This window comes from Patagioenas fasciata, chromosome 6 (assembly GCF_037038585.1).
Source record: "Patagioenas fasciata isolate bPatFas1 chromosome 6, bPatFas1.hap1, whole genome shotgun sequence".
Classification (NCBI taxonomy): Eukaryota; Metazoa; Chordata; class Aves; order Columbiformes; family Columbidae; genus Patagioenas; species Patagioenas fasciata.
In genome coordinates, this window is record NC_092525.1 from 54,188,436 (window position 1) to 54,214,352 (window position 25,917).

The window sequence follows — 25,917 nt, forward strand, 5'->3', positions numbered from 1 at the left end:
CACGTTGTCCCTGGATCCTGTCCCCACCGCTCTCCCGCCTTTCCCCGTTGCTAGAAAGCAGACAAAGCCGCCCTGGCTGACAAAGTCAGTCGCAGCCAGTTTGAGGCGTGCGAGGAGCGGCTGAACAAGGCGGTGGAGGAGGTGACGAGCCGGGTGACGGGCCAGGAGGAGGGCTGGCACCAGTTCCAGAAAGAGCTGCAGAGACAGATGGACTGCAAGGTGAGGGCTCGTCCCCTCCACGCAGAACTGGCACCTTGGGGGCCTGGCAGCCTGAGGCAGCATCCTTGCGAGGGTGCCCCCTCCCGGCTGTCCCCCTGGGGACCGCCATGTCCCATCCTGGGGTAGATGGCTGAGGGTGTCACCCGTCCACAGCTGGACCGCTGGGAGCTGGGGGCGTTCCGGGAGCAGCAGGAGGAGCGGTGGAAGAGCCTCAGTGGGCAGCTCCAGAAGGCGCTGCAGCCAGAGCGTGACGATGCCGCTGGGATTAGGAAGTGAGTGCGATGAGGACAGCGGTGCCTTTGGCAGTGCCGGCCCTGTTCCTGCTGGCTGTCCCAGCTCGTGCCGCTGTGGTACCCTGGCGTGGGAGCCGTGTGGGCAGCGCCCCTGGGGATGCTGAGCAAGTGGCTGTGCCTTGTGCTCCTGCCAGCTGCAGCTTCCCAGTGATGGAGGGGGCACAATGAGGGGGCACGTGTGGGAGGAGCCCTCCCGAACCAATCTTGAGGGGTGGGTGCAGAGGCTTTTTGTGGCAGGGGACGGTGTGCAGGTGGGGCTGTGCCCCCCAGGAGCTCCCCAGCCCTTTTCTCCTCTCTCCAGGCAGCTGCTGCCTGGTTTCCATTGCCTGTCCTGCGACCGGCCCCTCCACACGCTGGCGCCTGGACCGTAACTGCCCCCTGACCCCTCCCTGGCGTCGAGTGACACATGGGGTGCCACCTGCCGGGCACTGAGCACCCCGTGTCCTGTCCCACAGGGAGCGGACGGGCGAGTGCAGGTACCCCACTGTTCCGCAGAGCTGCGGGGGCCCACACACCCTCATGCCCCCGCGCTTCCAGCCCCAACCACCCAGCACCCCACGGCCGTCCCCATCCGGCGCCCGCAGCCCCAACAAGGTAGGGATGACGGAGGTGGGGAGGGGGATGCTGAGCCTGCGGGGGGATCCATCCGTGCCTCAGTTTCCCCAGGGAGAGCTGGCTGGGGGAGGGTTGCTGGGGGATGCGGAGTGGGGCCCCGTGTTTGGGTCACATGCTCTCCCCTTCCCAGAAGGACGCGATGCAGCTGTCGGGCCAGGACGGCACTGATGGGAACCGGCAGGACGAGCAGTTCTCCATGATGGGGGCCTCTCAGCTGCCGACAACGCCAAGGGCCACCCCAGACACCACGACCTCGAGGAGCCGGCCAGGTATGGCCCTGTCAGGGCACCGGGGGGCAGAGGACACCCTGCTGTCTGGGGGGACGGGTCTGTGCCCGCAGCTGGGCAGGGCGGGACGGGGGTCTGGGGTCTGGGCTGGGATGTGGGAGCAGCACGGACTGCTGGGGCAGCCGCTCCTCGTGGTGGAGCTGGAGGGAGCTGGGGGGACATGGGGGGTGGTGCTGGCAGTGTGGGACAACAGCCTGCGTGCTTCAGGGTGGGGGCAGCGACTGCAATAAATGGCGATGGGCAACCAAGTGCCGGTGTGGTCTGAGTGGGGGTCCCTGGGGCAGGATGGCAGAAAGCCCCGCTGTGTTTGCTTTTCAGGAGAAAAATTAGTGCTAAAAAGGCACTTTGGGGGTGCCCAGGTGGATCCGGTCTTATCCAGGGCCCCCCAGAGGGAGCACTGGCAGCAAACTGGTGGGCACCAGGGCAGAGCCAGCAAAGGCCCATCCTGCACCCCGGGTGGGGCTGAGGCGTCCATGGGCTTCAGAAACACCCGCTGGGACTAACTGGGGGCACGGGGTGAGGGGGTAACCAGGGGGCTGTGCAAGAAGCCGGGCTGACGGTCGGCAGCCAGAGGAGGGGAGCGCTTTGCTCTGGGTCGGGGGACCCAGAACTGGGGGCACGCAGCAGCTCCGCGCCCCGCCCCGGGGTGCCCACAGCCCCATGTCGCAGCACTTTGCAGCCGCAGGAAAGCGCCCGGCACTTCCGGTTGATGGGCGCTCTGGTCACGCCCACAGCCCTCGGCTGACAGACGGGGCCCTCGTTTAATGAAACGCCTGGGAGCAGAGAAGCTTCTGGAGCACTGACCGTATACGGGCCCAGCTCAGATTCCCTTGGGCTTGACAAGGAGGCTGTGGGACCTTCCGGCGGTTTCGGTGCGGGGCTGTGGGCGGAGCGTTGTCCTCAGACTGCGGACCCTGCGGGAGCTCTCCGGGCAGAGCCCCCCCCGCCCCGCCGGCCGGTGGTTGTGTCTGCTGGGGACCCTGCGGAGCCGCCAGCTTTCGTGAGTGGGGATGTGCCTTTGGAATTGTCATTCAAAGGGTAGATGAGCACAGCTCGGCTTCAGCCAGGACGCCTCTGTGCCTTTAGTTTTTGTTTTTCCCTCACCTTCCCTTTCGTGCGGAGCGGCCCGGCCCGGGACGGGGGGGTGTGGGTGTGTGTGCTGAGGGAACACCTCGTACCCAGCAGCCTGCTCCGTGCCGCTGCTCCTTGTCTCTGCATTTATATACGATACACAAATGAAAAGCAAACGGGGGGGGGTGCGCGGGAGCAGGAGTGGCTGGGGGCTCCCGGGCCAGGCCTGACGCCTGCAGCGCCTCACGCTTTCCCGCTCCCGTCGCGCCGCCATCTTCGGCGCGGGCAATGAAGCCGCCGCACTGAGGCCGTGCCTCGTACCGCCGGGGAGGAGGGGAGCTGGTCGCTCTGGGAGCCGCTCTTGGGAAGTGGGCGGCGCACCCCGCCGAGGAGGGGGAGTTAACGTTCTTCAAGTCCTCCTCCTCGGGTACCGGCGCCGTTCGGGCAGTGGCTGATGAGGTGTCTGTCGCGGGGCGGGGAGAGCGCGGCCGCTGTTCCCTCACGGTCTCTCACACAGACAGGACGGTGGCCGCATGGAGCGGCGCTCCAGCCCCTGGCGGAGCTCGCGTGGCTGGGTGAGGGGACGGGACACCCCTCCAGCCTTGCTGCCTGCCAGGGAACCCCCTTCCCCTTTTCCAAACCTCCCGTTCCCCCTCAGCTCAATCCCCCTTTCCCAGCCAGAGGGAACCCGTTCTCTGCCCGGCCACCCCCATCTTGGGGTCACTTGTCCCTGGTTCCTGAGGTTCCGCCGAGAGGGCGTGGGGCGGGTTTGGGTCGGGCTGAGCCGAGGCCCGGCTCCCGGGGGGATGCTCTGCAGGGAACACCCCCGGCCCCAGGAGCACTGCTGCTCCGGTTTATTTTCATATTTCCCGCCCCTAGCACTGCGCCCCAGCAGTGAACCAGCAGACTGCAGGTACCGAAGGGATCTCCTCCTCCTCCCCACCCCTTAAGGGGCGGTAATCACTGCAGGAGTAAGAAAAGGATGCTGCAGGAGCTGGGGTTGCCTTCTACATCTGTTCAGAGCTGCGCCGGGGCTGCAGGGCTCTCTGGCTGTGATGGTGAGTGGAAACAACTTTACAACCTGTCAAGTCATAAAACTTCCCAACTCACAAGGTTATAAAGCAGGTATGTTCATTTCGACGTCGGGCGCAAGGGGGATCGTTCCACCGTTCATGTGCAACTTCTAACAATATGAGGTGTGTTTAAATACAGTAAGGTGTTACGTATTCATAATGACCCCAGGAACACCTCTACATATTCATAACTTTTCCCGCTTCTTATCAAAATGAGTCCCAGGTGATCATTTCCATAGTCTCCTCCTTGACCCCTCCCTGTTGCACCTGCACAGTGCTATCTGGTGGTCTTGAGGAGGGGTCTTTGGATGAAGGCTCCTTCAGCCTCGTCACAGTGACCTCTTTACCTTTGGCTCATTATGTTGAATGGACTGGAACCCAAGCTGCCAAGTCGATTGAAATCAGACTGGTTCCCCCCTTTTGCTGTAAATCTTCGTTATCTCATCTTCTCAAGTTTACATCTAGGTGCTGTAAAACCTCTTACCTTGGCATTCGACGAGGTTCTGTTTTTTCTTAACATAATGGGTTAGTTAGTTAGTTAGTTCCCTCTATCAGTTCCCCCTTTTTCGGGAAGGTTAGTAAATTCTTGTACTAACATGATGATTCCCTATTTAACCTTTTCTCGGACCACAAGTAAGAAGGCTGCTTCGACAGGAAAAGACTTACCTTTCTCCCTCAAAGAACAAACAAATTCTCATGTTGAACAAAACATTCGTGTTGCTCTTCTGGGGCAGCTGATGACCGGGTGGCTGGTGCCCCAGCAGCAATGGCATCTGTTGGGCTGCAGCGGGAGCTCGCGCTCTTTGGCGTGGTGACCCCGCTCACTGCAGTTCCTAGCACTTTCCTTTTGGGTTTCTTCTTCCCAGTGCGATGGCCAGGTCCAGTTTGGTGTTATCTTTTAAAATAATTTAAAATCATTCTGCAAGTTTTCTACGATTCATTTGTTATCAACTAATTCTCTCTCTGCTTGCTGAAGTTTACTCCATTGTGCTTGTAAATCTGTGTAAGGTGATTTAATGACCTCTTGCTCAGTTTGCTTGTTGTTTGTGGCAGCTATCAATGCTGCTTCCAAAACAGCAGAGATCTCAAATCTGCTTTTTTTTGCCAAGTCCCTTATTTGCTCAGTTACAATATCTGGAGCCGACCAATGTCCAGAAGCCCTCCTAAGACCCTCAGGAGTCCGGCAAGCCTTATAATCTTTCAGTAAACTCAACATCAGGGAGCAGTCCAGGCCTGGCTTGACCCGGGATGCCATGACCCACTGCCGGAGAACGCGGCACAGACCGATCAGTCCTCCTTTAGAGCCTCTGGCTCCTATCCCGCCCGAACCGCTTCTCACAGAATATCCCACTTCTGACACCCAATAAACTGTCCCGTCCCAACAGGTGGGATGAGGGATGAGTTAACTCTTAGTTTCTCCTTAGCTCTTTGAGTTTTTCTAGTTTCTTTCTTATATCTCCCCAGGACTTTGTTACAAACTGGGGGGTCCACTCCAGGAGCCTGTTTATCCTTTGCTTTTTCCTTGGGTGAACTTCTCTTCATCCCAGAATTGTAGCATGATCCTCCCCAAGAGACTGTTGGGGGGTCCAAAATTCTCACGTGACCCCCTCACCAAGGGACTGTCAGGGGGTACCTCTGGCAGGTCACTCCCCTTCGACCTCTTGTGAGGATCAAACCCACAAAACCTGGCTCACAACGTGGGGCTCAAATCCACGACACAGAGTTCTTCACTCACTTTGTCCCTTCAGTGGCCAAGGCCCTCGCGGGGTGTTGGAAGCGCACTTAGAAGGACTCCACGCTCCCTTCGCAACCAGGTTGCGTCTCAGCCAACACCAGTCACACAGTCAAACTGCCCGACCCGGCGGTACTTACAGTCCACTTTTCCTGTCGGGACCGTCGTGCACTCTGGATTATGGGTAAACTGCAGTATTCAGGGGGAGTGAGCTTCTTTCTTTTGCTTTTGCTTTAATTTTGAATAACGTTGGTAGCTCTCCGCACACCCGAGTGCAAGGGCCACTGTTAATGTGGGGCGCCTCCCTTGAACCTGAGGTAACACAGAGCCATCCAAGGTTGTCACGTCGAGGTCACCAATTGAAATAAATAGCTTACACTTTTTCTATGGATAAACAACGTTTAATCCAATTCCTTAGTTGTATTCCTTAAATACGTGTTCATTAGAGCATAAGCAAAACAGCGCTGGGTGCGCGGGGATTCGCTCTGCCCAACACATACATCTTTTAACAATGGGAAGTGTGCTTAAATATAGTAAGGTGTTACATATTCATAATGACCCCAGAAACCCCTCTACATATTCATAACCTTTCCCCACTTCTTATTAAAATGAGTCTCAGATAACCATTTCCATAGTCTCCTCGTTGACCCTCCCCAGTTACACCTGCGCAGTGCCATGAAGATTGGAGAGCCGCGGGTCAAAGATGAGTCCTCATGGAGGGATGATTAATGCTCGTTTTATTACAATTCTGATTCTATTCTATAGGGTTAATCCAAGGTTCACGTGGTATATGACACAAGGTAATTAGTTACAACGTAATGTTCACCCGTTACAGCAATAGCACGTCTTTGTTCTACAAAATAGCACGTCTTTGTTCTACAAGACAGCATACCTTTGTTCTACATCCTCTTTTCGTGTTTTACTTCTTAATAAGTTTCTTTCTATTGATTACCCAAGGACAAATCCTTGCTGTCCGACACGTACGCTGGGTTGTGCAAGTGGGACTGGAAAAGTACCAAGTGCCCTGTTTCTTCAAGCATATTCTCTACAGTGTCACTTGGTGATTTTGAGGAGGGGTCTTTGGATGAAGGCTCCTTCAGCTTCGTCACAGTGAACTTCTACCCGTCGCTCATTATGATGAATTGGCTGGAACCCAAGCTGCCAAGTCGACCGAAATCAGACTGGCGCCCCCTTTTGCTGTAAATCTCAGCTGTCTTGTCTCCTGAAGGTTACAGCTGGGGCTGTAAAACTTCTTATCTAGGCATTCGATGAGGTTCTGTTTTATTTTTTTTTTAACACAATTGGTTACATACAGCTCTAAACTGTAAAATTCATTATGTGGCTTAAAGTGTTAGTTTGTTAGTAGGCCCTTATAATGGGGTTGGGTAACCCTTAAAATGTTAGTTCCCTCTATCAATATAACTTCATAAACAAGTTTCATAACTTGTTACATAGAACTTAACCAGCTTTTCCTTTTTCCAGGTTCAGAGCCTGTGCCTCATTTGGTTATATCTGTAAACACTGAACATCTCCTCAGCAGGAATCACAACTGCATTTCTCACAGATCCAACTTTCTGCTATGCCCAAATTCACCACTTTATCCTACCTGGCCTCTCTCAGCTCTCAGTCGTACTCTAAATGCTCGTGAGGAGTGTTTGCAATACGAAGTGATGCAATTAACTCTTTGAGATACTTCCCACTGCTTTAAGGAGAGGATGTAATTCACTAGGGGGGCCTTAAGAACAATCCTGCCAACGCTTTGCTAAGCTGGAGCAGAATGGAGACGCTGCTGCTGTGATACATTATCAGGTCTTGTCGGTCTCCCAACTCTCCTGAAATACGAAGCATGACACTAATGGGATGGTATAGTCTTCTTAATCAATCCAGCTGTCAGTCAAGTTCTGCCCCTTCCATACCCCCTTCCTTGGTGCCTTCCAAATAATGAGCATGCTAGCTGTGATAAAGAAAGGTTTCTAACTGCAGGAAAGAAATAAACTCGTTTTCAGACAGAGCTGTACAGCCACTGCAGACAAGGACACACAGGGCTCCACAGCTCTGCTTGTGTGGAAAAGCATCCCACTGCTGCTTCGCAGACAGACTTGGCTGAGCTGACACCAAGTCCTGCTGTGTCCCTGTCACCCGCAGAGTGCCCACATCCTCACCACACTAGCGGGCATTGTGACAAAGGTTCTATGTCAGCTGGGTGTGGCAGCCGAGCGCCCCCTAGAGGAGGGGGAGCCTGTCAGCCCCGGGCCTGTCACTGCCTGCTGTCCCCCCTGTCAGCAGTGAGGCCTCTGAAAAGTTTCCAAAACATCCCCAGACTTGGGTCCAGCGTGGCCAAAAGTCTCCAAGAGACAAGTCGGAAAGAAGGATATGGAACAAAGGGAGAAAGCGAAGGGAGCAAGCCAAAGGGAGGCAAGAGGAAAATCTAGTGCCGGGCTGCAGGACTGAAATGGAGGAATGGAAAGACAAAAGCCAGGAAGCAGGAGAGTTTGAGAAAAGGAGAGAGGAAAGAAGAGACATGCAGCCAGATGAGGGCTTAGTGAGAGAGGCTGGCACAGAGAACAGGATGAGAAGGAAATAAGGCAAGGCAAGGCTAGGCCAAAGGATGTTTCCTTGCTTTATATTTTCTACCACATTCATCTGGAGACGAACAGGAAAGCCATTAGACCTGATGGATTAGGCCCAAACAAAAACCCCGGCTACTTGAGACACTAAGACTAAGCCTAAAATGCAAAGATCTCTCCATAAGGATGGTTTTTATACTCTACTTCCAAAATCTGCTGGCAGTACAAAAGAATAAGCGGCAGATCTCCTTAGGCTGAGTCACGGTGGTTTGCTCCTAAGACCTTGCATACCACGGGAATATTTCTGCATTTCTGCTCTGGTTTTCAGTGTATTACACCAAAACACCCACCTGATGACATCATTTCAAGAGCAACAGCAGCAATTTGCAGAATTCAGCTTCTTTGGGGAACTGAGAACTTGCTGAGCTGACACCAAGTCCTCCTGGGTCCCTGTCACCCGCAGAGTGCCCGCATCCTCACCACGCTAGCAGGCATTGTGACAAAGGTTCTATGTCAGCTGGGTGTGGCAGCCGAGCGCCCCCTAGAGGAGGGGGAGCCTGTCAGCCCCGGGCCTGTCACTGCCTGCTGTCCCCCCTGTCAGCAGCGAGGCCTCTGAAAAGTTTCCAAAACTTCCCCAGACTTGGGTCCAGCGTGGCCAAAAGTCTCCAAGAGACAAGTCGGAAAGAAGGATATGGAACAGAGGGAGAAAGCGAAGGGAGCAAGCCAAAGGGAGGGAAGAGGAAAATCTAGTGCTGGGCTGCAGGACTGAAATGGAGGAATGGAAAGACAAAAGCCAGGAAGCAGGAGAGTTTGAGAAAAGGAGAGAGGAAAGAAGAGACATGCAGCCAGATGAGGGCTTAGTGCGAGAGGCTGGGACAGAGAACAGGATGAGAAGGAAATAAGGCAAGGCAAGGCTAGGCCAAAGGACGTTTCCTTGCTTTATATTTTCTACCACATTCATCTGGAGACGAGGAGGAAAGCCATCAGACCTGATGGATTAGGCCCAAGCAAAAACCCCGGCTACTTGAGACACTTAGACTAAGCCTAAAATGCAAAGATCTCTCCATAAGGATGGTTTTTATACTCTACTTCCAAAATCTGCTGGCAGTACAAAAGAATAAGTGGCAGATCTCCTTAGGCTGAGTCATGGTGCTTTGCTCCTAAGACCATGCATACCATGGGAACATTTCAGCATTTCTGCTCTGGTTTTCAGTGTATTACACCAAAACACCCACCTGATGACATCATTTCAAGAGCAACAGCAGCAATTTGCAGAATTCAGCTTCTTTGGGTGTAGTGGCAGAGCCCCCCCCCCGCCCCAGGGGGATGGGGTTGTCACCAGCCTGGCTGAGAGGTGAAGCCAGAGGCAAAAGAAACTAAAGGAGCACCATTAGAAGGTTATAACGAGTGAGCAATCGCCGGACACATGCGTGCAGAGCGCGTGGACAGCACATGCAGCCTATCATGTTATTGTACAGCACGAGTTACAACCAATCACGTTGTTGTAAGGCGCGTGGACAGGGCAGCTTTGCTATAAAGCTAGCCCGGACCGACAATAAAGCGAACTCTGTGAACATCATATTGGTGTGTCAGGTTCCGTGGCTCGCATGGATAAAGCAACACTTTGGTGACCCCGACGTGATACTTCGTATCGAAGCAAGATCGCCGGAAGTGAAGACGCGAGGACGCCACCTGGGGGCGACACCAGCCCGGCGCTCAATCATAGCGGAAAGTAGGCCTACGAAGAAGCAGGTGGCATGGGAAACACGGCATCCGTGGAAGAAAAAATAATAGTGAGAAGTATTCTGCAGCTGGCTGCAAGAACAGGAAGAATTTTGGAAAAAGACGCGGTGGAGCGCGTTTTACTATTCGCCCAGCGTAAGGGCTGTGTTCGTTCGACGGACGAATTTTTTTCTCCCGGTACATGGGAGGACATAGGGACCGAACTATGGGAAGCGGCTACAAGGGGGAACCGCGAGGCTTGCGATCTCGCCGGACCCTGGCGGGAGGTCAGGCAGCTAATGCAGGAAGTCTCAGAGGAGCCGGAGCTGTGTGCCGTCCCCTCAGAGCCGCCCGCTGCGAGCTGCCCACCCTCCGAGAACTCCGAGGAATCAACACCACTGGTATGTCCCGTATCAGATCTGGAGTTCTGGGGCGGAGAGCAAATTATACCCTCTGCGCCCGTTGAGCCATTGCCTGGCTCCGACGACGAATGGCAGCAACCGGCAAGTTTCAACAAGCCAGGACAAGTTAATCCAGCCGACATGCCTTTGCCGGAGGACCCGATGGAACACCAGGACGGAGCATCGCAGAATCGCCCTGACTTCCAGGAGGAGAGCCACGTGCAGAGCCTGAAGGACTTACTGAGACGGCAGGAGAGCCAGATGCAAGAAGTTCTAGAAGCTATGAAACGACTAGATGGCGGTAACAGTAAAACTTCGCGGTTAATAGCATATAAAAAGGCGTCAGATGCAATTAAGGACGGGCTGGAGGCAATTGGCAGGGAATGTGAAAAACGGGGAAAACAGGAAAGGGAGGGGGCGAAATAAGACCTCACTCCGGAGGAGCTCCGTATCAAAAGGGAGCGAATACAAAAATGGGCTAGACAATGTGTTGAAGATGGGATGTGGTCTGTAAGAGAAGCAGATGAATATTTGAGAGCACGATATGGAAAAGGGCTGGAGACTGGGTTAGCAGATCGGTTTGCAAATATGCGTCGACTTACTGATCCACAGGGAAACACAAGGGAATTGTATAGCAGTGATAATAATGATAATTTGGGTGCTGCCCCTGTGCATCAGGGTAGAGATATTCCTCGAGATCATTCTTATAATGCAGGGCAACGTTGGCAAGGGGTAATCAGAGATGCAACTATTGAAGGGATCATGTCACCTGGTAGTATTACAGCAATGCCAGTGCACATAGATAATAGAGGACAAAGGCAGTGGTCACCTTTTGATTGGAAAACGGTTAAGCAATTGCAAAGTGCAGTTATGCAATATGGTATGGATAATAAGCATGTGATGCAGCTAATCAATTCATTTTTCAAGGGGCAAGTACTAACTTAAAGAGATATTAGGGCATTGATGGAATTATTGCTTCCTCCAACCGGGTATTTGCTGTTCTTGGACAAGTGGCAGGGGAAAGTGGAATTGGCAGTATTAGAAAATGTTCGTTTACCAGCTGATGATCCGTTGCGGTTAGCGAGCATGGACCAGTTACTGGGTCGTGGGCAATATGCGGATGGTGCTACGCAGGCAGCACTCCATCCAAGGATTTTGCAGCAAACGCAAGGGCTTGCCTTGGCGGCAGTGAAAGAATTGCCAAATAGAGGTAACCCTGTGCCACCCTATTCTACAATAGAGTGGGATCCTGGGGAACCATATATGACATTTGTGGATCATTTAAAAGAAGTGATAGATGCCTCTCCTAACGTGACTCCAGAGGCAAAAGCTGCTGTGGGGAAAGATTTGGCTATGATGAATGCAAACACCCAATGCCAACAGATATTAGCCGGTTTGGGAAAAACTGCTTCTTTAGCAGAGATGGTGGAAGCTTGCACACAGGTACCAATTATGCGGCAGGAGGTAGAAAAAGCAAAAATACATGCTCAAGCCCACGCTGCGGCCTTGGCTGCAGCACGTAAGCCTGCAATGAAAGGTGGAAGCCCTTCTTGTGGCCTAGCATGTTTTACTTGCAAACAGACAGGACACATTAAAAGAAACTGCCCTCAATATGCTTAGTAGCATTGCAAAAATGGCATAACTCTCCAGTTAATCTGGTAACAGATTCTATTTATGTTGTGGGAATTGTACAAAGAATACATAGAGCGCTTTTGCAGCGAGTTTCCAATTCCTTGTTGTTTGAAGCATTGTTAGATTTGTGGAACGTATTAGATTATAGGACAGCACCAGTATTTATCATGCATATAAAAAGCCATACTAACGTACCAGGTGGTCTAGTAGAGGGAAACAGCATCATAGACAAACTTGTGGCAGTAGCAGATATATCCCCTTTTGAACAAGTCAGAAAAGCTCACGAATTCTTTCATCAATCCTCAGCAGCACTCCGAAAGCAGTTTACAATTACAAAGGAACAAGCTCGAGCCATTATTGCAGCTTGTCCTGATTGTGCCCGCATAGTACCTCTCCAACAAAAGGGAGTAAATCCTCGGGGCTTGCAGCCAGGTCAGTTATGGCAAACTGATATTATTGAATTTGCACCATTTGGCAGACAAAAGTACATTCATGTCTCCATAGATACCTGTTCAGGACTGCTCTGGGCTACAGCCTTGACCTCAGCAAATACAAAGGCAGTAAAACATCATTTACTACAAGCTTTTGCTGTCATGGGTGTCCCTACACAAATCAAAACAGATAATGGTCCTGCATACCACTCTGACAGACTTGCAGCCTTCCTCACCCAGTGGAAGGTACAACACCTGTTTGGAATCCCTTATAATTCTACTGGCCAAGCAATTATTGAGCGTGCACACCGTGCATTAAAAAATCTTTTGTCTGTTTTGAAAAAACAAGGGGGAATTGGTGTGAGCCCAGAAGAGGTATTGATGAAGGCATTGTATGTTCTGAACTGGCTTAATCCTAAAAGTGAAACTGAAATGGAACCGGTTGTTATGCACCATATCAAAAATGTCAAAGATTTTCCCGAAAATGTGCCTAAGGTTAGTGTGTTTAATCCGACAACACAACAATGGGAAGGTCCTATGTCACTAATAACCTGGGGAAGGGGATATGCTTGTGTTTCTACAGGTAACCACAAAAATTCATGGATCCCAGCAAAGTGGGTGAGACCTTGGCTAGCTAACAGAGAAGAAACCGATTGCAGTGATGACAACCCTTAACCTCAGACATGTTATCGCTTTAAGCAACGAATGTAGCCAATGTTGAGAATACCACTTTGTAAAACAGAGCAGCAATTAATTTTTTCTTATTGGACATGTTCACAGTTATGAAGAATTCGATTGCATGTGTTGTTTGAACTTAAAAAGATAGAAGATTTGCAGAACAAGAAAATAACAGAAGATATTGGGTTTTTTGGGGTGAATGCCTTGTTTGGTTAAAAGGAATATTGAAAAGAGGTTTGTTCTTGTTAATTGTAATTGTATTAGCCTTAATGTTCTTACCCTGTATTTCACACTGTATTTAAAGCAAGATATGGTGTATTGATAATATTAAATAAAAGAGGGGGAGATGTAGTGGCAGAGCCCACCCCCGCGCCCCAGGGGGATGGGGTTGTCGCCAGCCTGGCTGAGAGGTGAAGCCAGAGGCAAAAGAAACTAAAGGAGCACCATTAGAAGGTAATAATGAGTGAGCAATCGCCAGACACATGCGTGCAGAGCGCGTGGACAGCACATGCAGCCTATCGTGTTATTGTATAACACGAGTTACAACCAATCACGTTGTTGTAAGGCGCGTGGACAGGGCAGTTTTGCTATAAAGCTAGCCCGGTCCGACAATAAAGCGAACTCTGTGAACATCATATTGGTGTGTCAAGTTCCGTGGCTCGCATGGATAAAGCAACACTGGAACAAAGGGAGAAAGCAAAGGGAGCAAGCCAAAGGGAGGGAAGAGGAAAATCTAGTGCCGGGCTGCAGGACTGAAATGGAGGAATGGAAAGACAAAAGCCAGAAAGCAGGAGAGTTTGAGAAAAGGAGAGAGGAAAGAAGAGACATGCAGCCAGACGAGGGCTTAGTGAGAGAGGCTGGGACAGAGAACAGGATGAGAAGGAAATAAGGCAAGGCAAGGCTAGGCCAAAGGACGTTTCCTTGCTTTACATTATCTACCACATTCATCTGGAGACGAGCAGGAAAGCCATCAGACCTGATGGATTAGGCCCAAGCAAACACCCTGGCTACCTAAGACACTTAGACTAAGCCTAAAATGCAAAGATCTCTCCATAAGGATGGTTTTTATACTCTACTTCCACAATCTGCTGGCAGTACAAAAGAATAAGCGGCAGATCTACTCAGGCTGAGTCACGGTGCTTTGCTCCTAAGACCATGCATACCATGGGAATATTTCAGCATTTCTGCTCTGGTTTTCAGTGTATTACACCAAAACACCCACCTGATGACATCATTTCAAGAGCAAAAGCAGCAATTTGCAGAATTCAGCTTCTTTGGGGAACTGAGAACTTGCTGAGCTAACACCAAGTCCTGCTGTGTCCCTGTCACCCGCAGAGTGCCCGCATCCTCACCATGGTAGCGGGCATTGTGACAAAGGTTCTATGTCAGCTGGGTGTGGCAGCCGAGCGCCCCCTAGGCGAGGGGGAGCCTGTCAGCCCCGGGCCTGTCACTGCCTGCTGTCCCCCCTGTCACCAGCGAGGCCTCTGAAAAGTTTCCAAAACATCCCCGGACTTGGGTCCAGCGTGGCCAAAAGTCTCCAAGAGACAAGTCGGAAAGAAGGATATGGAAGAGAGGGAGAAAGCGAAGGGAGCAAGCCAAAGGGAGGGAAGAGGAAAATCTAGTGCCGAGCTGCAGGACTGAAATAGAGGAATTGAAAGAGGAAAGCCAGGAAGCAGGAGAGTTTGAGAAAAGGAGAGAGGAAAGAAGAGACATGCAGCCAGACGAGGGCTTAGTGAGAGAGGCTGGCACAGAGAACAGGATGAGAAGGAAATAAGGCAAGGCAAGGCTAGGCCAAAGGACGTTTCCTTGCTTTATATTTTCTACCACATTCATCTGGAGACGAGCAGGAAAGCCATCAGACCTGATGGATTAGGCCCAAGCAAAAACCCCGGCTACTTGAGACACTTAGACTAAGCCTAAAATGCAAAGATCTCTCCATAAGGATGGTTTTTATACTCTACTTCCACAATCTGCTGGCAGTACAAAAGAATAAGCGGCAGATGTCCTTAGGCTGAGTCACGATGCTTTGCTCCTAAGACCATGCATACCATGGGAATATTTCAGCATTTCTGCTCTGGTTTTCAGTGTATTACACCAAAACACCCACCTGATGACATCATTTCAAGAGCAAAAACATCAATTTGCAGAATTCAGCTTCTTTGGGGAACTGAGAACTTGCTGAGCTGACACCAAGTCCTGCTGTGTCCCTGTCACGCACACAGAGTACCCGCATCCTCACCCCGGTAGCGGGCATTGTGACAAAGGTTCTATGTCAGCTGGGTGTGGCAGCCGAGCGCCCCCGAGGCGAGGTGGAGCCTCTCAGCCCCGGGCCTGTCACTGCCTGCTGTCCCCCCTGTCACCAGCGAGGCCTCCGAAAAGTTTCCAAAACATCCCCAGACTTGGGTCCAGCGTGGCCAAAAGTCTCCAAGAGACAAGTCGGAAAGAAGGATATGGAACAAAGGGAGAAAGCGAAGGGAGCAAGCCAAAGGGAGGGAAGAGGAAAATCTAGTGCCGGGCTGCAGGACTGAAATGGTGGAATGGAAAGACAAAAGCCAGGAAGCAGGAGAGTTTGAGAAAAGGAGAGAGGAAAGAAGAGACATGCAGCCAGACGAGGGCTTAGTGCGAGAGGCTGGGACAGAGAACAGGATGAGAAGGAAATAAGGCAAGGCAAGGCTGGGCCAAAGGACGTTTCCTTGCTTTATATTTTCTACCACATTCATCTGGAGACGAGGAGGAAAGCCATCAGACCTGATGGATTAGGCCCAAGCAAAAACCCCGGCTACTTGAGACACCTAGACTAAGCCTAAAATCCAAAGATCTCTCCATAAGGATAGTTTTTATACTCTACTTCCACAATCTGTTGGCAGGACAAAAGAATAAGCGGCAGATCTACTTAGGCTGAGTCACGGTGCTTTGCTCCTGAGACCATGCATAGCATGGGAATATTTCAGCATTTCTGCTCTGGTTTTCAGTGTATTACACCAAAACACCCACCTGATGACATCATTTCAAGAGCAAAAGCAGCAATTTGCAGAATTCAGCTTCTTTGGGGAACTGAGTAATTGCTGAGCTGACACCAAGTCCTGCTGGGTCCCTGTCACGCACACAGAGTGCCCACATCGTCACCACGGTAGCGGGCATTGTGACAAAGGTTCTATGTCAGCTGTTGCTCTTCCGACCGGCAAGAGAGCTACAACGAAGCATGCCGAACGGAGAATATAGCAGCAGCTCATCTGTTCACACCTTGATTCTGACTTGTGCTTGAACTCCAATACGTTTGTGCTTCTGTGAGATGAAAGACGTCCTTCTTCATATGTGGTTGCTCACACCGGTCCACTTGTTTGTGTATTCATTCAGTGCTGGGCTGCGGGGCATTCAGAAGTGTCTCTGTGGAGACGTCTGCATAGAGGTAGCTGTCAGAACACGCACACTCGATTTTTCACCAAAACATATGCAGACGCGTCCTTACCCTGTAGATTTGGATGGACCTAGTTCCCTGTGTTCTCAAGAGACAAGGGAATCGCATCTGTACGCACAGAAGCAATAGCGGACCGTTTGCCTTGGAGTGAACATGAAAGAGCCGTCTATACACTCGCAGACACGGGAACGTGCCTCAATGCGGTCACAGAGGCAGCAGCTTTTGAACAGAGGCTCTGGTGATTCTGGCACACTCCTGAAAGTCGCGCACACTGCTGTTCACTCGCTAAACTACCTCTTCGGAAACACGTCTCCGGTCCATGTACCGCTCAGATTTCTTCTCGTGTAACTGTGAACTGTGTCAGTGCGGGGAATCCGTCTCTGTTGAGCAGATGTCAATCCTGCCTCGCTTTTGCTTTGTTGCCTCTACCAAGATGATTTCCCGTTTCTCTCTTCACTGGAGCAGGCAGACACAGCCAACGCACAGCAAGTGTCAAGAGACACACTCCATCCGCTGAGCTCAACGCTTCTGCAGATGCACGTGTGCGACGAAGTCAACACACGTGCTTGTGGAGAGAAAGAAAGGGACTCCCAGGCGTGTGGAGCGACGGGGAGAAAGAGCGGGCGCTAAGGAACACAGAGTTTCAGGCAGACTGTCTCCACACAAACAGGCACCTGTCTGCAGGTATCCTAGATCTTGATTCTTGAACTTGAGGAAACACGCGTCTGAGCAAAACTCCCAAACGCTTCCAGGAAAGACACAGGCTCTCCCACAAGCACACAAGTGTTTGCCCTCAGCTATAGATCAGCAACTAGCTTGTGAAGAGATGCCCTGCTATTCTTTCGCCTTATGGCATCATGTGTTTCGTTTCTCTTGGAGATCGATTGCTAAGCGTCTTTCCTCAGGCGACTGTGAAGCATTTGCCACCGGAGGAGAAGTAGCACAGAGCAGCATTCAGTACTGTCTACGTCACGGCCCCTTATAAGACGGCGGCACTGGCGCACACACACACAGAGGAGACGGCGGCACTGGCACGCACACACACAGAGGAGACGGCGGCACTGGCGCACACACACACAGAGGAGACGGCGGCACTACTTAAAAACTTCAAGATGCTGGGAAGAAGTGCCAGTCCCTTAGACTGGAGGGGTACAGAGCACAGCTGCCGATGCAGCCCAGAACTACACCATAAAACACAACTGCGCAGAAACATCCAAAATGCAAAAACCATCCACGCTTTCAGCTGCTGATACAAGAAAACCAGGACCCGATTGGCGCTACGCCAACTGGCACCGGCGTTCCGGATCCCGGGATGGCGCCCGGGATGCCTGTCGGGTCCCTCAAGCGCGACGAGACCCCGGGACCGTCTGACAGGCACAATGCAAGCCTCCTGACCTGCAATACAACACTGACACTAGGCTGGAGCTGCCCTGCCCGGGACACGCTGGCATCGCACTGTGAAGTTCCCTGGACCCTTCGCCTGCCCAAAAGGGACTGTTCCTGGATCACCCTTGCCCCAAAGAGAACTTTACCCCCCTCCCTGCAGTTCCCAACCCCTTCCCAGCCCCCCAGCCTCCACTTATCTTTCAGAGGGCCAAGAGACTGAATCCATCTTCAACAGAGGAAAACACCACATGTGCTGATAGAGATCGTCCTGCATCACCAAGTTCCTCCTTGTCCTGGTTTTGTTAAAAAACAAGTTTCTCTTTTAGTGAATTTTTGCCTGTCAGCTAAAGCCTTCATCTTAGCTGCATTTTCCTGGAGAACCCAACACATGTTTTGGTTAAACCCAGCAATGGAATGCAAACTTATTGATAAGCACAGATGGACATCTCGCGAGAGGGGCAACGAGAAACTGATGATCGAGAGACTGACCAACGGTGTATAACATTCCATTCACGTGAATACTTCATATAAAAGTGGGAGATCACGAGGATCTCGGCCCCTTTTTTCCCTTTTTACCCTTTTTCCCTTTTTCCTCATGGCTGACATTAGGAGAGGACCTTGCTGGTCGTCCCTGTGAACTGAGGCCAGTGAGAGACTGAATCCAGCTCCGGTTGGCTACAGAGTCTAATCCAGGACTTTGGGTGCTGGCTCTGCAGTTGCTGAGACTTACAAGATTGGTTTTGTATATTTTGTATTATTTTCTCTATTCTTATCAGTAGCATTAGTAAAACATCTTTAACTTTTCCAACTCTCTTCTCTCTGTCCGTCTTTCCCTCCCAATCGCCTGTCCTGAGTGGGAAGGGGGGAGAGGGAGGGGCAAAAGGGGGAAGTGGGGGGGAGAGGAGGTTAACAATACATCTGCCAGGGTTTGATTGTCACCCCGCAATCCTAACCCTCGACAGATAATTGGCGCCCAACGTGGGGCAAGAGAAAGGAGTAAATTTGGAGATTTTTGGCTTTTCTACTGCTCTGACGTACCTTTCAATTTTCTTGGCACGGTGCCAACTCATAGAATTGTGATACTCGCGCGTCTGTTTGCTTTGGATATTATTTAGTGGTATTAAGGCAAAGTGAATTACATTGATTTAAAGATGTTATGGCAAAAGTTGTATCAGTTATTTTCTACATTGTGCTCGCTGATCCCATATCTGTGTGGGTGTTTCTTTCTGAATCGACGTATTCATTATATAACAACAAGAAACTGGACAGCGGTCATGATGATGCTGTGTGGTATGGCACTGGTTTATTTCATTATACTGCAGCCGCTAATGAATTTCTACTCGCTTCTGCTTTACCTTGAAAAACCTCCAGGAGAGATTAAAGAGCAGAATGGCTCTATATTTGCTAATTGGTCAAGCGAATCTTTAGAAAGGCTGACTAACAATACTTTTGTGTTTTCGCTAGGACAGTTTGCAAATGTTTTAGAGAACTTTGAATATCCTTGGAGCTTTGATAGAACTGTGATGGTGTTATCTGGTTTGCTGAATGTGTGTCAGTTTGTGTTACTGTTAAGAGAAATGAGGTTCAATAGGAGGTTTGCGTCTCTTTTTAGTCCTGAGATTTGCAGTGCGTCTTCAGAAGCTTTAGCAAAAAGCACTCCTAGCCGCTCGAGAAAAGGCAAAACAGCCAAAGCTGCTGCTGCAGCCACTGCTCCCCCAACCGTGGCTTCACGAGCTGAAGCTACAGCTCCTCCGCAGAGCTCCTCTGCCAAGGTCGCTGCAGATAACGTTACCTCTCCAGCCTCAAAGGCTAACAAGGCAGCCCCTCCGTCTTCACACACTGGGCACTGTTGCTGCTGTAACCACAGCAATCACTGTGACAGTCATTCAGACTCTGAAAATGAATCAAATGATGGTGAACCCATATCAGCATCAGTTGCTGGTTGTAAGAAAGTCACTAGAAAGACCACCCGTGCAGCACAGGGCCAACATCAACCCAAGGGGCATCATCAGGACAGGGAGGAGATGAAGTGACCACCACTCGGTCCTTTTCTCCAGGTGAGCTGAGAGATCTGCGAAAAGACTTCAGTCGTCGTGAAGGCGACAATATTTTAACCTGGCTGCTGCGATGCTGGGACAACGGGGCAGAAACAATTGAATTAGAAGGTGGTGAAGCCAGGCAGCTGGGATCTCTGTCAAAAGATTCCACCATTGATAGGGCAATTTCAAGAGAGTCTAATGCCGCTACTCTCTGGACCCAACTCCTGCAGCTATGAAAGTCAGATTTCCCTACAAGGAAGACTGTATATCCAAGTTAGGGAAATGGAATACTATGGAGAGAGGTATCCAGTTCCTGAGAGAATTAGCTGTGTGAGAGATCATCTATCTAGGACCAAACAGACAAGGGGGGACAGACCCAGATAGAATCAATTGTACAAAATCTATGTGGCGCAGATTTGTACAAAGTGCACCACCTGCATATGCTAAGTCATTGGCAGGAATGGTCTGGTCAGCTAGAGGTGCACAAGAAATTAATGAAGTGATTGAGCAGCTCCGGTACTTTGAGGACAGCCTTGCTGGTTCTCTACGGGCTTGTGTCTCCGCTGTGGAGAAACTGTGTGAAAAATCTGATGACCGGTTTGAAAAGCTGTTGCAAGAAATCCAAGAGCTCAGAGCAGACTCGTACCGTTCACGACCTGCACAAACCTATGTTTCAGCTGTTAGGAGAAGGCGTTTCCAATCTCGAGAGAGAGGGCAGAGGCAGCCCACAAAAAGAGGTTCACTGTGGTTCTTCCTACATGAGCAGGGAGAAAACATGAATAAGTGGCATGGAAGGCCTACCTCAGAACTTCAGGAACGAGTACGTGAGATAAAAGGAAAAACTCCTAGGAAGGTGGCTGCTCCAGTTTACAAAAGGAGCAGAAGAGATTCTGATGCTCTTGAAGGAACCTCTAATTCACACCCAGAGACTGTGCAAAACAGGAATTAGAGGTGCCCTGCCTCCAACCAGGTGGAGGAAAGGGATAACAGAGTTTATTGGACTGTACAAATACGATGGCCTGGTACAACACAACCCCAGGAGTACAAAGCTTTAGTGGACACTGGTGCTCAGTGCACAATAATTCCTTCTGATTATAAAGGAACGCAATCCATCAATATTGTTGGAGTGACTGGGGGATCCCAGGAGCTGACTGTTGTAGAGGTTGAAATGAGCTTAACTGGAAAAAACTGGCAAAAGCATCCCATTGTGACTGGTCCAGATGCTCCGTGCATCCTTGGCATAGACCACCTCAGGAGAGGGTATTTTAAGGACCCAAAAGGGTATAGGTGGGCATTTGGTATAGCAGCTGTGGACACTGAGAAAATTGAACAGCTGTCTGATTTGCCTGGTCTTTCAGATGACCCCTCTGTTGTAGGACTGCTGATGGTTGACGATCAGCAGGTGCCAATTGCTACCACGACGGTGCATCGCCGGCAATATCGCAGCAATCGAGACTCTTTGATTCCTATACAGAAGCCGATCCGTCAATTGGAAAGCCAGGGTGTGATCAGTAAGACCCGCTCACCTTTTAACAGCCCAATCTGGCCAGTGCGTTAGTCTAGTGACGAGTGGAGACTAACTGTAGGCTATCGTGGCCTGAGTGAAGTTACACCACCACTGAGTGCTGCTGTGCCTGACATGCTAGAACTGCAATTTGAACTGCAGTCAAAGGCAGCCAAGTGCGATGCTACAATTGACATTGCTCATGCATTTTTCTCTATTCCTGCAGCAGCAGAGTGCAGGCCGCAGTTTGCTTTCACCTGGAGGGGCATCCAGTATACATGGAATCGCTTGCCCCAGGGGTGGAAACACAGCCCTACCATCTGCCATGGACTGATCCAGACCACGCTGGAGCAAGGTGAAGCTCCAGAACACTTGCAATATATTGATGACATCATCGTATGGGGCGACACAGCGAAAGAAGTCTTCGAGAAAGGTGAGAGAATAATTCATATTCTTTTGGATGCTGGTTTTGATATAAAACGAAGCAAGGTCAAGGGACCTGCACGAGAGATCCAGTTTTTAGGAATAAAATGGCAAGATGGCCGTCGTCAGATCCCAATGGATGTGATCAACAAAATTGCAGCAATGGCTCCACCTACTAATAAAAAGGAGACACAGACTTTCTTGGGTGTTGTAGGTTTTTGGAGAATGCATATTCCTGACTACAGCCACATTGTGAGCCTCTCTATCAAGTGACTCATAAAAAGAACCAATTTGAGTGGGGCCCTGAACAACGACAAGCCTTTGAACAAATTAAGCGTGAGATAACTCATGCGGTGGCCCTTGGACCAGTCCAAACTGGACTAGATGTTAAAAATGTGCTCTACATCGCAGCCGGAGATAATGGACTTACCTGGAGCCTCTGGCAGAAAGCACCAGGAGAAACCCGAGGTCGACCCCTAGGTTTTTGGAGTCGAGGATACAAAGGATCTGAGGCCAACTGTACTCCAACTGAAAAGGAGATACTGGCAGCATATGAAGGAGTTCGAGCTGCTTCAGCAGTGATGGGCACTGAAGCACAGCTCCTCCTGCACCTTGACTGCCGGTGCTGAGCTGGGTGTTCAAAGGGACGGTTCCCTCTCCACATCATGCAACCAAAGTTACATGGAGTAAATGGATTGCACTGATCACACAACGAGCTCGAATTGGAAGTCCCAACCGTCCAGGGATATTAGAAGTGATTACACACTGGCCAGAAAGCAAAGACTTTGGGATGTCTCCAGATGAGGAGGAAGTAAAACGTGCTGAAGAAGCACCACCATATAATGCGCTTTCAGAGACTGATAAGCAGTATGCACTGTTCACAGACGGATCCTGTCATCTTGTAGGAAAACATCGAAGGTGAAAGCTGCTGTGTGGAGTCCCACACGACAAGTTACAGAAGCCACTGAAGGACAAGGTGAATCCAGTCAGTTTGCAGCAGTGAAAGCCATCCAGCTGGCTTTGGACATTGCTGAACGAGAGAAGTGGCCAATGCTTTGTCTCTATACTGACTCATGGATGGTAGCAAATGCCTTGTGGGGGTGGCTACAGCAATGGAAGAAAAGCAACTGGCAGCGCAGAGGTGAAACCATTTGGGCTGCCACACTGTGGCAAGACATTGCTGCTCGGCTCGAGAGCCTGCCTGTGAAAGTTCGTCATGTAGATGCTCATGTGCCTAAAAGTCGAGCCACCAAGGAACATCGAAACAACCAACAAGCGGATCAAGCTGCTAAGATCAAAGTAGCTGAGGTGGACTTGGACTGGCAACATAAAGGTGAACTTTTCCTAGCTCGGTGGGCCCATGACGCTTCAGGGCATCAAGGTAGAGATGCAACATACAAATGGGCTCGTGATCGAGGGGTGGATTTAACTATGGACACTATTTCACAGGTTATTCATGAATGTGAAACTTGCGCCGAAATCAAACAAGCAAAACGGTTAAAACCTGTATGGTATGGGGGGCGATGGTTAAAGTATAAGTATGGAGAAGCTTGGCAGATTGATTATATCACACTTCCACAGACACGCCAAGGTAAGCGTTATGTACTTACAATGGTGGAAGCAACCACCGGATGGTTGGAAACATCTGCTGTACCTCATGTTACAGCCCGAAATACCATCTTGGGCCTCGAGAAGCAAGTCCTTTGGCGGCGCGGTACGCCAGAAAGAATTGAATCAGACAATGGTACTCATTTCAAAACCAGTATTATAGACAATTGGGCCAAAGAACATGGTATTGAGTGGATGTATCATATTCCATATCATGCACCAGCCTCTGGGAAAATTGAAAGGTACAATGGTTTGTTAAAAACTACACTAAAGGCACTGGGTGGTGGAACCTTTAAAAACTGGGATTCACATTTAGCAAAAGCCACTTGGTTGGTCAACACCAGGGGATCAACCAATCGAGCCGGGCCTGCCCAATCAGAAATTCTACGGACTGTGGAAGGAGATAAAGTCCCTGTAGTACACATGGAAAATATGTTAGGATAGGCAGTCTGGGTTCCTCCTGCCTCAGGCACAGGCAAACCTATTCGTGGGATTGTTTTTGCCCAGGGACCTGGCAGCACCTGGTGGGTGATGCTCAAGGATGGAGAAGTTCGGTGTGCACCTCAAGGGGATTTGATTTTAGGTGAAAATACTCAATACTGAACTGTACGATGTGAATTGCCGCACTAACAATGTTTAATAAGTGTCTTTCAGATCAAGACAATGGTGATGAAACCAGCGCTGGCTTCTTCGAGTGGCACCCGACACCTTCTTCGAAGTTGGTGTCCTTAACCCACCAACAGGGGTCATGAGATGAACTTGGACCATTTTTCCTGCCCTGGGAGACTGTGGTGACAAAATGAACTTAATGAACTTTTCAAAGGATGGTCCACTGATTAATTACTCCTGTGTATATATGTACATATGTGTATATATATATATATATATATAGTAGTGATTAATTAGATTGTATTGATAGATTGTATTGATAAGGTTTAAGTATTCAGTGAATGTCATATTATAAGGGGTGGAATGTCCTGGTTTTGTTAAAAAACAAGTTTCTCTTTTAGTGAATTTGCCTGTCAGCTCAAGCTTCATATCAGCTGCATTTTCCTGGAGAACCGGACACATGTTTTGGCAAACCCAGCAATGGAATGAAAACTTATTGATAAGCACGGATGCACATCTCGCGAGAGGGGCAATAACAAACCGGTGACCAACTGTGTATAACATTCCGTCCACGTGAATACTTCATATAAAAGCGGGAGATCACGTGGATCTCGGCCCTTTTTTCCTCATGGCCGACATTAGGAGAGGACCTTGCTGGTCGTCCCTGCGAACTGAGGCCAGTGAGAGACTGAATCCAGCTCCGGTTGGCTACAGAGTCTAATCCAGGACTTTGGGTGCTGGCTCTGCAGTTGCTCAGACTTACAAGATTGGTTTTGTATATTTGTATTATTTTCTCTATTCTTATCAGTAGCATCAGTAAAACATCTTTAACTTTTCCAACTCTCTTCCCTCTGTGCTTCTTCCCCTCCCAATCGCCTGTGCTGAGTGGGAAGGGGGAGAGGGAGAGGCAAAAGGGGGAATTGGGGGGGGAGAGGAGGTTGACAACACATCTGGCAGGGTTTGATTGTCACCCCGCAATCTTAAACCTCGACAGGGACAAAAAGGGTCCTGGGATGTCACAATGGGCCCTGGGGACAAAGGGTGGTCGCCAGGATATCACAATGGGCTCTGGTGACAATGGGGTCCCCAGGATGTCACAATGGGCCCTGGGGACAACAGGCGGTCCTGGGATGTCACAATGGGCCCTGGGGACAAAGAGTGTCCCCAGGATGTCAGAATGGGCCCTGAGGACAAGTTGGGGTCCCCTGAATTTCACAACGGGCCCTGGGGACAAAGAGGGCTCCCCAGCATATCACAATGGGCCCTGGGGACAATGGGGGGTCCTGGGACGTCACAATGGGCCCTGGGGACAAGGAGGGATCCACAGGATGTCACAATGAGCCCTGGGGACAATGGGGGTTCCTGGGACGTCACAATGGGCCCCAGTGACAAGGGGCGGTCCCCAGGATGTCACAATGGGCCCTGGGGACAAAGAGGGCTCCCATAAATGTCACAATGGGCCCTGGGGACAAGGGGGTGCAGTGGATGTCACAATGGGCCCTGGGGACAATGGGGGGTGTCCAGGATGTCAGAATGAGTCCTGAGGACAAGGGGGGGTCCCCATGGTGTCACAATGGGTCCGCAGTGACAAGGAGGGGTCCCCATGGTGTCACAATAGGCCCTGGGGACAAAGTGGGGTCCAAGAATGTCACAATGGGCCCTGGGGACAAAAGGGGTTGCCATGGTGCCACAATGGGGCCTGGGGTCAAAGGGGGTCCCCATGGTGCTACAATGGGCCCTGGGGACAAAGGGGGGTCCTGGGATGTCACAATGGGCCCTGGGGACAAAGGGGGTGTCCCCATGGTGCCACAACGGGCCCTGGGAGCAAGGGGGTGGCCAGGATGTCACAATGGGTCCTGGGGAAAATGGGGGGTGCCCAGGATGTCACAATGGACCCTGAGGACAAGCGGGGGTCTCCATGGTGTCACAATGGGCCCCAGTGACAAAGGGGGTCCCCTGAATGTCACAATAGGTCCTGGGGACAATGGGGGGTCCTGGGATGTCACAATGGGCCCTGGGGACAAGGAGGGATCCCCAGGATGTCACAATGGGCCCTGGGGACAATGGGGGTTCCTGGGCCGTCACAATGGGCCCTGGGGACAAGGGGGGGGTCCCCAGGATGTCACAATGGGCCCTGGGGAAAATGGGGGTCCTGGGACGTCACAACGGGCCCTGGGGACAAGGAGGGATCGCCAGGATGTCACAATGG

At 50.8% G+C, this 25,917-nt stretch overlaps 1 long non-coding RNA gene across 1 annotated transcript; it reads left to right on the plus strand.

Annotated features, from left to right (window-relative positions):
- Positions 1 to 436: 436 nt before the first annotated feature.
- Positions 437 to 1,058, plus strand: LOC139828241 (uncharacterized). The gene is made up of 3 exons (XR_011739618.1): positions 437 to 491; positions 814 to 879; positions 968 to 1,058. It is a non-coding gene; the product is annotated as an uncharacterized lncRNA (long non-coding RNA).
- The last annotated feature ends 24,859 nt before the right edge of the window (positions 1,059 to 25,917 follow it).